At 45.6% G+C, this 18,580-nt stretch overlaps 1 protein-coding gene across 1 annotated transcript in view; it reads left to right on the plus strand.

Annotated features, from left to right (window-relative positions):
* Nucleotides 1–628: 628 nt before the first annotated feature.
* Nucleotides 629–18,580, plus strand: part of LOC119162161 (LIM/homeobox protein Lhx9) — a 79,705-nt gene continuing 61,753 nt past the window's right edge. The window contains exon 1 of the mRNA XM_075879430.1: nt 629–938. The gene's annotated coding sequence lies outside the window, so the exon portion shown is untranslated. The remainder of the gene's footprint in view (nt 939–18,580) is intronic.

Below are 18,580 nucleotides of genomic sequence, written 5' to 3' on the forward strand. Positions count from 1 at the left end.
AGAGGTGGCTACATACAGGAGGCGGTACCGCCATCTAGTGAACACTGCAAGAACTAAACTAGAGGTGGCTACATACAGGGGACGGTACCGCCATCTAGTGAACACTGCAAGAACTAAACTAGAGGTGGCTACATACAGGCTACAGGGGACGCACAGCCCACGCCCTAAGGAGCTTCGCCCCTAAAAAAGTATTTCTGCACTGAACGTCTTACCCCCGTATTCTAGAACGTCCCTTCACTCAACGCTTCACCTTCACTTGAGAAAGCCGGTGGGAGCGCCGTCTCTAGGCACGGCAAGTCACTGCATATCAGCGATAATCTGCTGCGATTCTTGAGTAGCCAAGCGTCATCTTCAGCCGAGTGGTGGCGCAGTGTTCAACTCTGTCAAGTGAAGGCTGAAAGTCGAGTCTAGGAGCGTTTGTGAATACGGGGGTAAATGCACTGACCGAAGAAGCGAAGGCCTTGAAAGCATTCTGCCCTTCACGTGGTCTTGCAATGCTCCTGGGACCGGCCGATGCCACATAGATAATTTCAGGCCTGCTCACTGTTTCTGCAGCGGGCTCTGACGTCACTCTGCTTAGATCGGTGTGTTTCGCTGCACAGACGTGCCTTCTCTTGCTCTCGTCGCTCGACAGTCATGGATTTCCAAGCTTGACGAACGTTTTCGTGGCATGCTGGTGTGCTCGTTGGCGACTCGAGAAGACCTTATTTTTCTGTGTCCGTGAACTGCAGCGGGGATATGTGATGCGCTTTATGCATTGAATATTCACAATCTGTACGGCTGGAAATCTGAAAGGCTGGGCGATGCTGCGTGGTGAATTGTCGCGGCAAAGGCCGAAGTCACGAGTGTTCTTGTTTCCTAAGGACAATGAAAGAACAAAATTGGAGCGTGTCGTTCGTGAAGCTGACGTCAATGTCCGTTTTCCTCGTGACCCGAAGGTACGTGTGTACATAATAAATATTTCTAAGCCGTTCCAATGGCACTATATCCACCATGTTCCGTTCTTGCTCTAAAATACCGGTTACATATGTGTTTCTGGCCTGTTAACGTAAGCCCTGGAATTAGAGTAATCAACGCGCGTGACAGCATGTTTTCAGAACAGGTGTTTTTATTGAGGGTCGGTAAACATTTCGCTATTGGCAATTAGTGCAGCGGAATTCTTGTATTGCGTCTGTTTACTTGGTTCTGAAAAATGAAAGGAGTGCTGTTGCATTGCTTAGTGCGTTGGTTTTGTGCATAACATATTCTAGGTGGTGTTCTAACCACTTCATTTCGTTATTATAATTTCGCGCTAGTCTTGCCAGCACTTTAGCCTAATACGATTTCTTCTAATTCAAGGTAGAAGGAATCGGAAAATTAACCTTATTTGTTTTGAGCGAACTTAACAACCACTACCAAATTTACTGATCCAAGAGCCGGTAGTGCAGTAGAAGTGCCCACGGGGGCTACACGGTTTAATATAGACGCAGTACTAAAATTTTCCTCAAGCCCTAAGCTATAGGAGCCACTATGCACCAGTGCGAGAGGGGCCATACCAAAAGAGAAATGCCATTTCTTCTGTCGGTCCAAAGAAATGTTTGTGAAACAAAAGATTTAGTTTTTCTTGCAATGGTCGTCACCCTTGTATTGTGCTGGATAACATACTTGTTGCAGCAGCACACCCACTCCTCAGTAACTACCTGTCTATGAATACAGGTGTTCGAAAGACTACAAATGAAACCACAGAAACTTTGCAAATGAGTAGGAACAGTTTCTTTACATGTGTGTGTGTGTGTGTGTGTGTGTGTGTGTGTGTGTGTTTAAGTAAAAAAAGAATAAAATAATTTAGCTTATTTGTTTCGAGCGAACTTCGGCGACCTTGAGCGTATCTATCTATCTATCTATCTATCTATCTATCTATCTATCTATCTATCTATCTATCTATCTATCTATCTATCTATCTATCTATCTATCTATCTATCTATCTATCTATCTATCCGCCTACGACCTTTAGCTCTCCTGGCCGCTTCGCCAATGGTATCAATACTAAAATTCGTATGGCATAACATCACTGTAGGATGAACAAAGTGATTAGTCATAACACGGAAATATTGATATGTATAGCATGATTTACATTTAAAGGTCTTGCTGCTCTTGCGGTGGTTCCGTTCACATGACATGTTGCAAAACGGGTATGGAATGACATGACTGCATGACCAACAAAAGTGACAGATCCGAACGTGGAAATCATGGCATGCATGTCGTGTAAATCATGACTTCTCGCTACGCTCATGGTGCGCTTGCAGTCGTTTTGATAGCTTCACATGAACGAAACTTGGCATTACGGGACCTGAATAGATGACAAAAGTATATGACTGGTGCAAACATGATAATCATAAGATGCGTGTCATGTAAGAACGTGACTACATTCCACGCTCATGATGGGCTCGCGGCCGTTTCGCTAGCTCCACATATACCAAATTTGGCATTGCGTGAAGCAAACGGACGACGAAGGCAAATGAGACGTCTAAACATGATAATCATGACACGGGTGTCATGCAAACCATGACTACATGCTACGATCATAGTGCACTCGCGGTCGTTTTGCTAGCTCCACATATATCAAAGTTGTTACCTGACGTGAATGAATGACGAAGGTATATGACTGGTTCAAACATAAAAACCATGGCAATCGTGTCATGTAAGAACATGGCAAGATACCACGCTCATGATGCATCCACGGCCGTTTCGCTATTTTCACATATACCTAATTTGGTATTACGTGACGTGAATGGACGAAGAAGGCAAATGACACGTCCAAACATTATACAAACGTCATCAGGATATGTGTGTCATGTAAAACATGATTACTTGCGACGCTCATAGCGCGCTCGCGGCCATTTCTGTAGCCTCACGTATACAAAATTTGGTATTACGTGAGTGAATAAGTGACTAAGGCAAATGACATGTCCAAACATGATAATCATGACATGCCTGTCATGTAACAAATGACTACATGCTACGCTCATAGCGCGCTGGCGGTTATTTCGCCACCTTTACGTACACCGACTTTAGTATTACGTGGGGTCAATAGACGATGAACACCAATGCCAGGCGCAAACGTAATAAATCAAGACATGGAAGTCCTGTAAGGCATAATTTACGTCCGCCTCGTAACGTTGTGCTTTTTTTAAAGTGACTTATCAACTTTCCTGATTCTTGCTTCGCATATCATCGATTCCCACTTTACGTGGGGGCTGCGGCGGCTGCACTTTCGATGGAGGCGAAAATGCTGTAGGGTCATGTGCTCAGATTTGGGTGCACGTTAAAGAACCCCAGGTGATCAAAATAAATTCCGGAGTCCTCCACTACGGCGTCTAGGGTAATCATAATGGTTTCGGGACGGTAAACCCCATATGTCAATCAATCAATCAATAAATTAAGCAACCACTCAATCAATCAATCAACTTGACGTGGGGTCTGCAATTTTTTTTTTGTAAATTGCCTCCTTATCGTATTCCTAGTACAACGCGCGGTGACGTCACACGGAGGTTGAAAAGAAGTAGAGGCACTGTGAACAGTATCCGCAATGCCCACGGCCTATAGGTGGCGCTCCGTGCAATCCAAGATGGCTGCTGAAGGATGATGAACCCGTGAACTCGCATAAGAAAAGATAGGACGCACGGATGTACTCGCCGTACCACCTTCACCGGATGAACTCTTGATCGTCAAATGAATGTATATCGAACCAAAGTACTTTCCCAACCGATAGAAAATGCTGAATGTTGGCTACCTCATTTCTTGCCGTAGTGCAAAGAGAGGTGGTGTCAGCTGATCTACTATGTATTGATGTTTTGCGTAATCCAGTGCGTTCCACATAAAACTACACGAAAAGATCCAGAATTCACGTATCAACTGAACGGCACTCCGAGATCATTTGTGCTGAGCCTGTCTCGCGGATTTGCCGCAGTAGTAGGCCATCAGCAAGTAGCGCACCATCGCGGCTGCACAGGACCGAATGTTTAACGCAGCCATGGATTGCAAACATATTACGCCGTCATCATTACTTGCGCTGTAAGCATCATGCAGCTGCTTCTTCAACGGAACACAGGCATTTAACTTCCCAATAAGTGGCGCTTGTGTCACATCCATGATCAGACTCTTAACAGTGCACAATTACCTGCACTCGGATGTTGCAGGTTCCATCAGCGTGACCAAACAAGGATATTGACATGCTAACACTTTTCGCAACATCGAAATTACGAAAACTAGTCGAACAACAACGTCGTTCGGAAGGCACTGGTGAAGCACAGGAAAAGTTAGCGTGGACTGTATAGTCGAAACTGCATATTTTCTTGCTCTAACCATTTCGCGTCGCTAGTCAAGCTCGAACAAATGTTGGCGCCATGCGGCGCTCTCTAATATCCCCTGTGATTCGGATACATTCAACGCACAAGAAAAAGTATGCTTTTATTTTGAGCTCTCTGAAGGATACTATACAATAAAAACAATCAAAGTGACTTACGAGCGTGCACGAAACATTAAATCACGATGGGACGTGAAATGCAACTCCCTGCTTGTGAGCGAGCAGCTGATCGTTCATCGTCGCTGTCACTCTCTGCGCGTTGACAACCATCTACGTTGAGCGAAAAATCTTGGACGTCGAGACGGTTTCTTTGAACATCACTGCTAAAAGTAATCCGATGAATTCTCTCCGCCAAACGACTTCGACAGCACCAACAACGGTCGAGCATTCACTACGCACAGGACCCAAACGGCGTCTCTCACCACGTTTACCTCATGGTGCGGACATCATTTAGCTCCAATGCCCGAAAAAAAAAAAAAAGAATCGCTTGCCTGTGCTGCCATCTATCAGCAAACGTAACAAAACAAGCGGCGCAGCGAAGGCCAATATTTGAAAGCGCAAATCGCGAGCCTGCGCTATATTCCGCGTACAATGAATGTTATGGGATTCCTGCACTACAAAAGCACTGACGAATGCTATACGCACACAAAACAAGGCGAGTTATAACTGGAATGGTCAGACGATAACATTTAACTATCCAAAGTGACTGCAGAAAATCTCGTGAGGCTGATATTTGTACTCTGCGGGCTATAATCAAAGGCGCGAGTTGCCTCATTTTTTCAAAAAAAAACTTCGCGTCTCGCAAGAACGAATCAAATTTATGGCGTCACGGATGGTCCGGTATATTCACTGGTGCACGAAATATACCAAGTGGTTTGTGTTCATTTCTTGCTAACGCGTAAACACTGTGAGCCGCTGAACAAAGAACAGCAAGGAAGCATTGGGAGCGTCTGCCTACTTACATGATCATCCTTGAGAGGACGCTCTTGAATTCCGCTAGGCAGCGCGACAGTCTATGAACATTGCGAATTGTCAGCCCGGGCACTGAGAGTAAACAATTGTAAAATTCATACAACGTTGCCGTAAGCAGCTCCAACAAGCACGCACTCATCACCAGCTGAAGACTATACCCAATCAAGTGCTCACGCAGTTCATCATTTACGTCACAGTCACATTTAGAGAGAAAGAATGCGACATTAAAGAGACTACATTTATTGTGGTGAGGCGAAATGCCAAATCGTGCGTACGCACAGCGGGCAGAGCTTCCTTATTTTGTCGCTTAATTCTACGACGAAGAAGGGCCGGCTCACTGAATTTCAGCCAGCGATGCAGCATTGTAACCAAATTAGTTATTGTTAAAAAATATTAGGAATTCAGAATTCCCGCTTCTTATAATCATTCCTCCCTTACTGTTTTATTATACTTGGTTTGTGTTAATAAAATATTTTGCGGTGCCAGCTAGTGCATCATTTGACGCATGCTAATAATCGGACATTTGTTTTCTTTAACGTAACGTTTTCCCACGTCATTTCTTGTGTTCATGCTTATATCCTGCCCCCTGTACCTGTCCAGGCTGGATTGTTTATTGGTCTGCAGCCTGCAGCGAATAATAAATAAAAGCTACGTTGTTTTTCGTCTTCGTATATAGCAGCTTTTAATTTACATATCTTACTCTATTCTAATAGGGCGTCCCCTGTACAGCCTGTTTACTAGATAACCTCCCTCTGTATGCCTGCATATGATCCCCATTGGTAACCTTATCGACGATGCCAATAGAAAGGACGAAGCACGACAATTATTCTTCAGCTCATCAAGGTACGTTTAAGAATTCGGACTACCCATATATTGACGAAAAATATCTGAGTTACTTTTTACGACACAAATTGAAGAATTGTGATTCGAGTGGTCGCATGCGCGCTGTAAGCATGAGCAAACTGGTGGAGACACCACTCTTAGTCACATATGACGAAAAAACAAACAAGCAATGACTCTATTCCTTTATGCTACAGCGGTAAGCGGGAACTTGTTCCTTAGACTTTGACAGACAGTGCATAGATTTTAATTTAGGTTTACAGATTCATGCTTCCCCTCCAGTTATAACGGTAATTCCGTTATCTTGCGGCGAAACACCGACAAACGAACATCACTGCCTTACACACAGGAGCACACGTATGCACAGAAAAGGGCAAGAGGTGTAACAGACGCGTGTGCGTGGGCTGCTGCGGAAGAGGAAGAGGGCACCTAAATGTCAGCGTCTTGCGCTCATCTCTCTGCTAAAGTAATGAGCGAGAATTCTCGCGTGAAGTACCCGCCAAAACGGTCGAAATCGACATGTACAGGCCCAGTGTGTGGTTCCCCTGGGGCAACACCAACTGTTGCTGCCGGTCAGGGTATCGGCGGATGCGGCGATAAAACCGAGCGGCGGGTTATCATACGCCGTCCATTTGTCTGTGACGAGTTGGGTCGGGCGAACCATTAGATATTTCGGCGGAGTCCGCCGAGGAAGAACGGGAGAAAACGAAAATAAAAGTACAAGATTACAGCCGCGGCGCAGCTCGACGCCCAGCGCCTAAGGAAAAAAAAAAGAAAGAGAAGAAATAAAGGGAAGGTAGCGCGCGTCGCACAACTGGCCCCGAAACGCACTCGCCAGGTGAATGGCGCGCGAGCGGCCGTGAAACCGCAACGCATGCAGCGAATCCCCTCTCCTTCCTCTACGGTCCGCGCTCTTCCTCCGTGCGGCACAACAACCTGAAAGCGCCGTCGAATGCGCCACGATAAGCAGCCGCCGCTTCGTCGCGGACCCTGAAACAAAAACAAAAGGGATGTAGAGGTGGAGGGAGGCAGGCAAAACAAAAGGAGACCTGACAGGAAGGTGCTAAATGAAAAGAAGGCTTTGAAAGCAAATGCGGGAGGTAGCGGGCGCAATTCAGTTGGTGCACCTTTTATTTTGTTATTTACTTATTTATTTTTGTTCCCAAACGGCGTCATACACCGGTGCACCCGCGCCGTCGGTTTCTGTTTATTTATTTTTATAAATCGTTCACGGTTTCCATCGTTTAGGCGGCTGCAACATCCACCCCTGGCGCGCAACGCACCGGTGGCTTCCCTTCCGACTGGTGCAACGCGCTTAGCTCATTCACAGGAGTCCTCGTTCTTCAGCTCGCTCCTTATACATTCTCGTATTCAGCGGCAGCGTAACGGCGAGAGAACGTGGGTGGCTGCCAAAACAGGGGGGGGGGGGGGGGGGGGCGAGCGCAGCGGTTCCTTTAGCGAACTGGCTCACGACGATGTCGGTGGTAGCCGGAGCTGGACAGGTGGTTTCTCCTTTTTAGCTCTTTTCTGCATTGCGCGCCACGTAATGCCAATCGCTCGTCTCTTACCTTCTTATTTGTTATCGTTTTCACTTCCCCGTTTACACCGTTGCTGCTGTGCTCTCTGTCGTGTTTCCGGACCTAAAAAAACCTTGGTTGCTTGAGCTATAACTGCTACTTCCCTCACTTGCGTATTCTCGCACGTTTGTACAACGGCGGTTTCTATAACTGTCCACGATTATAGCGTTGGAACCGTTTGCTGTCGCTGCGTGCGTGCCACGAACTCCCGGCAGTTTCGGTAATGGTGAGGACGCAGGTACTGTGCATTACAGAAATAGTACAGACGGTGGTCAGGCCCGACATTGCACAACTTTGTGGCATTGCGTGCAGCCTCCCTGCAGTGTAAGGGTGGAGTGGTTAACGAGACCCGACTTCAGCACCCCGGCCACCGCCTATGCCGGGAGCCTCGTGGACAGTGCAGTGACTCCCTCCCGTACAGTGACGGTTTAAGGCGCTGCCACGCTGGCCGCCGATGCATTTACACGAGCGAATTGTTTGGATGAGTCAACAATATATGAAACCTGCGCGCGTCGGACGCTTACGCGCTTTTGTATTCGGTGCATATAGGAAATTTTATGCAAGGAGCGCACCGCCAAGCATTGCAATTCTTCATATACCAGTCAATAACCCGATGGCACTGTTAAAATGTGGTATTGATGCCTATGTCTCTTGATTCAACGCTGATTTATGCGAACACTTAATACCGAGAGACCAGAGGGGACGCACAGGACTGCATAGCCGAGTGAGTAAAGCAATAGTGGTAGTTTTCAGACATGATGAAGTTGACGAAGGTGTCATGAGCGAGGTGTGTTTTGAGACAATAGCAGTAACAATAACGAGCGCGTCAAGTGTAAGTAAATACGTCAGCAGTGAATATGTCTCACACTTAGTGCAGAATTATTATGGTAATTATGAAGGTCTAGAAAACAACGAAAGACCTGACGGGTGTAGATACACGGCTCCCCAGAAATTTTAGCCTTGAGCATAAAAAAAATGAAGTTGTTTCTTCTACTTTTGCCACAGTGAATCATGGAGTTCAGTTTAATCACTTGGCAAATATGCGAAATGTCCAGGTGTTATTCTGACTTTATGGAATGGAATGAAAAAACTTTATTTCGGTCCTGCAGGACGCGCTTAGCGCGTAGCGGGCGTCTCCCACGTAGGGACCGACAGGCAGTACCTGGCGGCCGCTTCGTGGGCCTGCTGGACGGCCCATTGCTGGTCGGCGAGAAGTGAGCTCCTGAGGGACCTCTCCCACTTGCTTGAGGTAGAGTCGGGAGGAGTTGTTCTACCCTCCGAGAGCATGTGTTCGAGTGTCGCTGTGTGTCCACATGATGGGCATGTGTCGCTGGGGTATGCATCGGGATAATAAACGTGAAGCGTGGCAAGGTTTGGGTACGTGTGTGTCTGTAATAGGCGTAGGGTTAATGCCTGCGGTCGGTTAAGTTTCGGATGTGGGGGTGTAAAAATGCGGCGTTCCAAGTAAAAGTGCTTTGTAATTTCATTGTACGTAATTGGTGCATCCCGATTGGTATCCAACCCAGCAAGATGAGGTTGCCCTGTGGCAGTGCGGTCGGTAAGTGCGCGCGCTGTATCATGGGCGATCTCGTTGAGGTTGGATAGGGCACCCGGCACCTGGCCGAGATGGGCGGGGAACCAGATGACAGTGTGGTGCTTCAGGGCACTCGGGTCCGCATTGCGCAGGATACGTAACGCCTGGTCGGAGATGACTCCGCGTTCGAAGGCTTTGATGGCCGGCCTGGAGTCACTGTAGATGAATTCCCGTTTGCTGTCGAGCATAGCTATAGCTATAGCTACTTGCTCCGCTACTTTGGGGTTTCGGGTGAGGATTGTGGCTGAGTTAAGAGTCTGCTGCGCGCATGATACCGCGACCGCGGCGAAGGCTTGGTTGTTGCGATAGGCAGCGGCGTCCACGAACGAGACGTTGTCCGCTTCCATGTCTATGCGCTTGAGAATGGCGGTCGCCCGCGCAAGGCGCCTGCCTCTGTTGTATTCGGGGTGTACATTTCGTGGTATGGGAGCGATCGTGATAAGGTCGCGGATTTCACAGGGAATTAGAGTCAACTCTGGGGCGTCTCTGGCCCTCGAGGAGAAGAAGCCGAGCTCGCGCAGAATATGGCGGCCCGCCTTGGTGGTAGTGAGTCGGGTCAATTGCAGACGTTCTGACTTTATCGTGCGATAAAATTAAGTCTATAGAGAGATCAGCGGAGAATGCTCATAAGGTGCCCTTAGTGTAAGACCATGATATCCGGGCCATTCTGCTGATTGTAAGTGCCAAATATTTCTTGTCATAATGATATCGTGTCCCACACAAGTAAAACCACTCAATCTCTTATGCAAGAAAGCAATTAATACATAAAAAATCTCAGCATACTCACGGAGTGAGTAATGATGAGTGGGGCGAAGCTTCCGTCTACCATCCATTCGTTCTTGCTACCGTCCGTCCGCACGACAATCCGTGCGTCCATTCATGCGTCCGTCCGTCTGTCCATGCCTCCATCCGTGAGTCCGTCTATACATATATCTGTCTGTCTGTTTGTGCGTCCATCCTTCTGTACGTCCGCGCGTCTATCCATCCGTCCGTCTGTCTGCTAGTTTGTCTGTCCACCCATCCGTGCGTCCATCTAGTGAACACTCCAAGTACCGCCATCTCCCATCTCGCATCCCCTGTGACACATACCCTCTCTAGAGCGGGTATGTGCCACTGGTGGCTACGTACTACTACACACATACAAGGAATGGACAGACCCACGCCTTCAGAAGCTTCGACCCTAAAATGACAGTGTAAAACGCAGCAACAGCAAAAAAGTGTGCACATACATGATGCAAGGGGCTGTGGAAAACATTATCTGTGTCTTACCAATGGTAATTGTTCGGCCAATATTAATAACCATTATATTGTGATATAAATTATCTGGACACTCTGGGCGAATTTTTGCGTCACCGTCACGTCCCGCACCAAGTGCACATTGATAGCATATCCCCCCACATCGTATATGCCAGAGTAAAAGCGTGTGAACTTTGGCGTTGAATGCGGCTGAAGGAGAGATAAGATGAGCCGGCCATCGACGTCGCACGAAAGGCGCACGCGATAGTGATCCCGCGTGAGAGGCCTGCCTTCCTCTGGCTCCTCAACCAGAAAGGAAACGCCCCGCCCGTCTTTCCTTGGGCGAAGGAGCATGAATCAGCTGATTCGTGCTCCTTCGTGGGCTGCGTCGCTCGTGCTGCAACTGGGAACTTTTAACAAAGGGGTTGCGAGTACTGGGGTGCACGCTGTCTGGGAAGACATCAGCAGAAGGCTCGTTTACAATTGCTTCTCCCTTGCTCGCACCGCTTACTTTCCGCTCAGATGACAGACCGCACGAAACCTGCTTCGCTTTTGTCTTGTGGCGTTTAATAGCGTGATATGTGTGATCCTCACTGATGCGCTGTTTTCGACTTACCTATTGACATTTTTGGAAACATATAGAAAATTTGGAAGTTCGCCTGAAAAGACTATGTTAGTTTTCAAGAAATTAGGCATATAAAAACGAAACTAGCTGGAAGCTCTGAAGTCCTCACAAGTGGATTTGTATGCTAGATTGAAGACGTTCTTCCGTGCACTGTCAAGTTCCGCGTCCGTATTATTTACGAAACCGCCTATGCACAACATTGTTTAAAAGGCGCGTGCTTGATTCACGTATAAAAAAACCCAGAATTTTCATAAAGTGGTTAACCACAACTGAATAAACCAACGATCTACCTGTTGTTTATATTGCATTTACTTGGTTAATTAGGTAAGATATGATACTCCAAATTTCAATTATTCTTTTTAGGAACAAGTACGTTTCACTACATTGTAGAGGGCATAGCAATATACAACCAAATCCAGTTTGCATTTGTTTGATTGCATTTTTTCAAACGCACATGTGGCGTGACTATTTTTCCAGAGTTGAAAAAAAAAAAAACCGCGACATATGAAATGAAGCCCCAGGACAGAGCTCAATAGCTACCGTATTACAGCGCCCTCAACCGTGCATGGAGGCACCGCCGTGGTGGTCTAGTGGCTAAGGTACTCGGCTGCTGACCCGCGGGTCGTGGGATCGAATCGCGGCTGCGGTGGCCGCATTTCCGATGGAGGCGAAAATGCTGTAGGGCCGCGTGCCCAGATTGGGGTGCACGTTAAAGAATCCCGGGTCGTCAAAATTTCCGAAGCCCTCTACTACGGCGTCTCTCATAATCATATGGTGGTTTTGGGACGTATAACCCCACATATCAATCAACCAATCAATCAAGTCAACCGTGCTTGGAGCGAAAGATCCGCGCGGGCGCACAACGGTGAAATGACCGGCCACGGTTCTATGCATGGACTTTACAGCGCTTTGGCAATCAAACGCTGTCGTCCCTGATGAGCGACTGGTTGACGAGCCGTGGGCACATGGTCTTTTCTTTTCTTTTTTGCTTGAAGTATGAACAAGAGCGTTTTAATATGGTAGCGCACGAGCGCAGTCACGTGGTTTTAGCTCATAAAAAAGAAAATAATGGATAACCTCCCTATTATTTCGTTTTTCTCCTACTCCTCATTTAGTTCACAATTTGTGGGGTTTGTTTAAACGCCGGAAAAAATCATCGCGCAGTATCTACACCCTCCAGCAAATATTTACGGGGTGAAAGGTTTACAAGAATGCTATATTCATGCTTTATTGGAGAACATAGCACCTAATTAAGTGTTTCTGACTGAAGTCGTTGTTGCGACCCGCTAGATAAAAAGCGTCCGGTACTAAAGCAGGACAGATTAGGCTGTGCAGTGGAGTCCGCACCGCGTAAACTTACGGGTGTATGTTGCCATAGAAAACTTGAACGGTCGTTTGGGAAGGGCTTCGACAACTATGAGATGCACTTTGCCTCAAAGCAAATATTACGGATTGTGCCTAACTGATCTATATTAATGGGCTAATTAAGGGCATTATAGAAAATACCCCAATGGGCATCACATGACGGCAAATCATGTGTAACTGGCTTCATTCAGTTGATTATTCAAAACAAATCATCGGTTCTTGTTCTTTGAAACACCCTGTATATGAAACACCCTGTATGATAATAAGAACTAACAGACAATGATGCCTAGAAAAATATGGGGAATGTTGTATCAAGACTGTTTGTTGGCCTAGTTGGTACTTCCGTAATGACATATTTTAGCCTCGAAATAGCACAAACAGGGAGTATATAAATACAGAACGACAAGGACAGGTGGCACTTCCAACAGTCAGAAGTTCCGCCTGTCCTTGTCGTTCTCTATTTGTTTACTCTGTGTTTGTGTTATTTCGCGGCAAAAATGTGGGGGATGTGATTAGTAGTTGTTGTAATGTAAATATGAAGAAAGAGAAGTGGACGAACACTTAATTGACCGCTGCCAGGGACCCAACTTGCAACCTGCGACCTTCACATAAGGCGTCCCATGTTATACCAGATCAGCAACAACAGCATTTTACCGTCCCTCCACCTTCAGGGTGGAGGGACGGTAAAACACTCCCATTCACATATGGGAGTGTTAGTCGGCGTTGCAAGTGGCCATGATGACGAGTCGGCGCTGGCTAACACTCTCATGTGTAAACGCGCCTGTATAAAAGCCATAAAGTGGACGGGGGGATTATCAACGCGGTATAGCTCAGTAGAGCATCGGACGCATTATGCAAAGGTTTCAGGTTCGCTCTCTGCCCACGGCAAGTTATCTTTCAGTATAATCTCATTTTTTTGGCCTTACATTATACAACTACTTCAAATCACATCCCCTACACTTTCTTTGGCATCATTGTCTGTTAGTTTTCATTAATACTGTATCTAACAAAGAAGAAACGAGAGCTAAAATTTCAACTTCTTTCCTGAAATCTGTATACGTGCGAGATTACAGGTTTGGTGCATGCTTTTTCTGCAATACTTGGTCGTTGTGCGGAGAAACTGAAGCGAAGTACAATTGTTTGCTTGAGTGAACGCGAATGACATTGTAGCCCATACTCGAAGATCATGCGGCTACAGATACGCGTACAAGTGAGCTCTTGTTCATTTCGCTTGCCGTGCCTCATAAATTGCTTCGGAAGTGCTAGAAATGTCTACCATGAAATACCAACTAGGCTGATTTTTTACTCCAATGCAACCTAAAGACATACTGCTCATAAGTTCAGATTTTATTTTAAATGTTAACGTCTGGCCATTTCATACATGCTAACGTGTCCGTAACATGTCACCCTATACAAAATACCTCAATTAAAGGTAATGAAATGCCGATGCAATACGCCTACAGCATCTCAAATTAATAAGCAAAGGTGCTAACAGCCTCTCAGGACACGTGCGAGAGAGAGAGAGAGATAGCGAGAAAGAGACGATAATAATTAAGGTAAAGTTATTCGAATCTTACTAGCTGGTGACGCAATCTGTGAAAATAATGCTAATGATGTGGTAAGTGATTCACATCGGAATACAAAGGCGATGCGTGTCACCTTGCCAAGAAAGTACGTCAACCATGACACTTTGTATCGAGTTTTTGCTCGTTTTATTTTATACTAATTCTGACCCTAAATTATGATTAGCCCACCATTGCTGCTATTACTGTGGTCACACACTGCAGCTGTTATATTATTGTATTGACACACTGTAGCTACGGTGACGTGTGCCTATACACGCCATTCAAATTATTCATGTCGAATAGGCGTTTAACATACTATTCGGGACATTTCAACGCTCTTTTATTGCGTTAAGCCACATCTGTCTCTATATGCTTGAATTAAATATTAGGCACACGAAATTTCTGGCGACACAATGTGTCGGGTCCTGCTGCTAAGGGAACTCACCAAATTAGTTTTTTTTTTATTCTTGAACCAACGAAAAGGAAGTCTATGTTCCACTCTATAGGCTTCTATCACTAGTTCGAACAAATTTAACGCTATCTATAGCCGCGATTTCTCCCATCCTCAGTACATGGTTAACAAAATTTTACCTAGTGTTAAACCGAGAAATGCTGAACGGCACCGCTCACCAGTCCGCGCGAGTGGAACGTTTTGAATAAACATCTTGACATACCCGCAGATGCATATAGTGAAAGCTTCGGGAATGCCCCATGCTTTCATACAGTTCATCAGTATAATACTCTGCCACTCCGTTATACAATTTTGTTCATTAATTCAGGAGGCTGCATGGAAACGCTTCGCATTCGTGTAAGCCACGGGTATTCGCCTTTCGTATACGGGCTTTTAGACTAAGCCGCATTGTCAAATCCACCCTCCTGTCCCCCCCCCCCCCCCTCAATGGCACAGAACTTTTAAATCATCAGTACTGAGTACACACTCTGCACCATGCGAGGGTACGCGGGCGAGTGCATACACACTCCCATGAACCTTTCAAATATGGTGGCGCTCTCAGCTATTCTCTTCTATAAATCCACCAGGCGGCGGTAACGTCGAGCACCTATAGTCTCGACAGTCTTCCGATAGATTTCAATATCGATTTCACTCGTTTCCGATGAAGTTTTACTCAACGAACGAGTGCAATTCAGCATATTAAAAGGCTGTGAAAGCCGTCTTGTGCTTTTTAAGGACTACAGGCTGTGAACACCTTTAACTTTTGTGCAGTGCCACCGCTGCATACGCGTCAGCCCATTGACTGACAATCCTTTTTTTCTCTCTTTCTCTTCTCTTTGCTCCCTTTCTCTTTCATATTTATACCCCCTTCCCATTCTCCCCGCGTAGGGTAGCAAACCGGGCATGTGCCTGGTTAACCTCCCTGCCTTCTCTTTTGTTGTTCTTGTCCTCCTTAAGACGCTCAAAGAATTATCGTATAGGTGCTGGCTTTCTGGATGCTAACATGTTGTGCAGAGGTATGTCGTGAGTTTTCATGTATCGTCCGCATCCAGAGTTGCCATTTCATTAAACTGGAACGGATGACTCGGAGATCACATAACGCCAGAGATAGACGGCTTTTTTCATTACCAATTGTATACGCCAATGCATGCATGTAATGCTTCAAAAGGAGGCGTTGCACGTCTTCTGAGTTGTGGTCACGAGTTATGTGGTTTATATCCATGCGTAACAATTAAGAAACTGATAAGGAAGTACTGGTGTATAAGTGATATGCAGTTATGCGCGAGTTTTTATTAGGCATGCATGCTGGTGTTTCCAGTAAATTTGTGAGGAATTATGCCGAATGGCATCCAAGGCATGGGGTGAGAAGCCCTATAACTTTTCTATGAACGAGCACCGACACTTTCGAATACTACGTGAGCATTGCAAGGAAAATTTAAATGTAGAAAATCTTCCCTCAAACTTTCTATTCCACTACATTTTTTCATCTACTTGAGCCATCATCTTTAATATATTTCTTTTCGTGAACACTGATGGTAGCCTACTTAGAAATCTACGCTACATATATTGGAAGTGCACTCTTGGAAAAATTGGAAAAAGCTGTCACAGTATGCATCGTACCGCCAGATGACGCATTCTGAAGAACTTGAAGTAATTATCTAAGATCCGTCCTGTGCAACTTTAGGTAATTAACGTAAAACATGCAGGGCAGTGAATTTATAGTATGTTTTAGAAGGAATCATGCCGGCACCACCCCAATTTCTAGTTTTTAGTGTTTTTTTTTGGCCTTTTATTACACTCATAGAGCAGAAGCGCCCTGCAGACTTTGCGAGATCACTGAAGTATACTTCAGTGATCTATCCTATACTATAGTATAGTATAGTACTATAGTATAGTATAGTATAGTATAGTATAGTATAGTATAGTATAGTATAGTATAGTATAGTATAGTACTATAGTATTTCCATCGGAAATACTAGAGTATTTCCGGTGCAGGCGGAAATGTTGTAGGCCCGTGTGCTCAGATTTGGGTGCACGTTAAAGAACCCCAAGTGGTCGAAATTTCCGGAGCCCTCCACTACGGCGTCTCTCATAATCATATAGTGGTTTTGGGACGTTAAACTACACATGTCAATCAATCAATCTCAAGTAGTATTCATGTCAATTTCCTTCTTTTATTCTATACTTAACAAAATTCATTGCAGTCTCACTCAACTTGAAGCGTGTGCATGTGGCTCCACAGAATCAGTATACGTTACTCACTGGGTGTAATGTGGCGCACGACGACCAATGAATCGAATCTCTTCAATCTTCTCAATAACTTTGTCATAGCTGAGCCTAATAATTATAATAAAAATAACAATATTATATATTATTGAAGAATATATATATATATATATATGTGTGTGTGTGTGTGTGTGTGTGTGTGTGTGTGTGTGTGTGTGTGTGTGTAAAGATGCAAGTGAAAGCAGGGAGGTTAACCAGACGCAGGTGCGGTTTGCTACCCTGCTTTGGGGAAGGGATGAAGAGGGGAAAGAAGATAGGCGAGAGGGAAGAATGGTACACACAATCACGAGCACACTCGGGGGAGCACACGCAGTCTATACAGGCGGTCGCTCAGGATAGTTTTCTTCAAGTAATCCAGTCGCGCTTTAATAGTCGATTTCCGCGCAATCGGGACGCGTGGCCAAGGTGCCAGAATCACAGAGAAGGGTCTATAGTCCAGTTGGTTCAAAACCATCCGGAGCTGATATCGCTGTGCGTCGTAGCAAGCACAGCTGCACAGGACGTGTTCGATGGTCTCTTCAGACCCGCAGGAGTCACATGTAGAGGTGTCTGCCATACCGATGTGAAAGGAGTACGCCTTTGCGAATGCAACACTCATCCAAAGGCGGCAGAACAGAGTCTCATCGGAGCGGGAAAGTTGTGATGGTATAGCTGTAGCTTGAGCGAAGGATCCAGTGCATATAAGCGAGACCTTTGGAAGCTGGTAGACGACCAGAACGTGCGTGTGAGATCTGGAGCCAGCAAGTGGAGTTATCTTGCCGGATCAGTCCTTAGTAGAGGAATTGGTACCACACTCGTTCCTTCATGGGCTGAGTGGGCTGCATCATCGGCTAATTGATTTCCAGTAATACCGATGTGTCAAGGCAGCCACTGATATACGATATCATGCCCTCATGCTAGAGCTTGATGGTGGGAGTGTCTTATTTCATGCACCAATTGCTCTTGATTCCTCTTACACATAGACAACTGCAAACTCTGAAGTGCTGCCTTTGAATCGCAGATCATTACCCAATTTCCTGATGCTCTTTAACAATATATTATAAAGAGACTCTATATCAGCCAGCTCTGATGCCGTAGACGTAGTGTATGCGACTACCTAAATTTAATTGTCAATGCTGCAGCCAGACTACAGCAGCAAGGGCTGCATGTAAAAGCTGCGCTTCGTACAATTAGCTTGACACAGATCCAGGGCTACATTCGTGCAAAACATCGTGCAAAACATCAAACATTCACCCGCATTTCTCGCAATTTGATCTGCGTGCAGGGCAAGAAATCTACAACAGATGTCACGCATTTGTTAACTGTTTCATGCATAGAATTCTATTTTTGGTAGGAAAGAGAGTTTTATTGAGAAAAAAGGGCGAGCTATTGTGCAAAAAATGATTTTCTCGTGAGAATCGAAAAATGGCAATTTTACTTCAAAAAATATCAGGTGGTCACTTGAGGTGGCCACCACGCAGTAAGGGTCTATTGGTCACTTTCGGTGAAAGTACTGCTCTTCGTTTCCATTATCTTTAGCGTTAGCTACTCATACAACATGCTTTCCAGCACTATCAACATAGCATATATAGCACATACTTATATATCAATAAATATATCTCGGGCCAATCGTCTAGCGCGCCTTGAAGACGACGGCAGCCGGAATAAAACAAACGTAACATGTCACATTGAACCCCAAACGAAGTATTGTCATCTCAGTCAGATTGCCAAAGGCTTTAAAATAT

The sequence above is a fragment of the Rhipicephalus microplus genome, chromosome X (genome assembly GCF_043290135.1).
Source record: "Rhipicephalus microplus isolate Deutch F79 chromosome X, USDA_Rmic, whole genome shotgun sequence".
Lineage (NCBI taxonomy): Eukaryota > Metazoa > Arthropoda > Arachnida > Ixodida > Ixodidae > Rhipicephalus > Rhipicephalus microplus.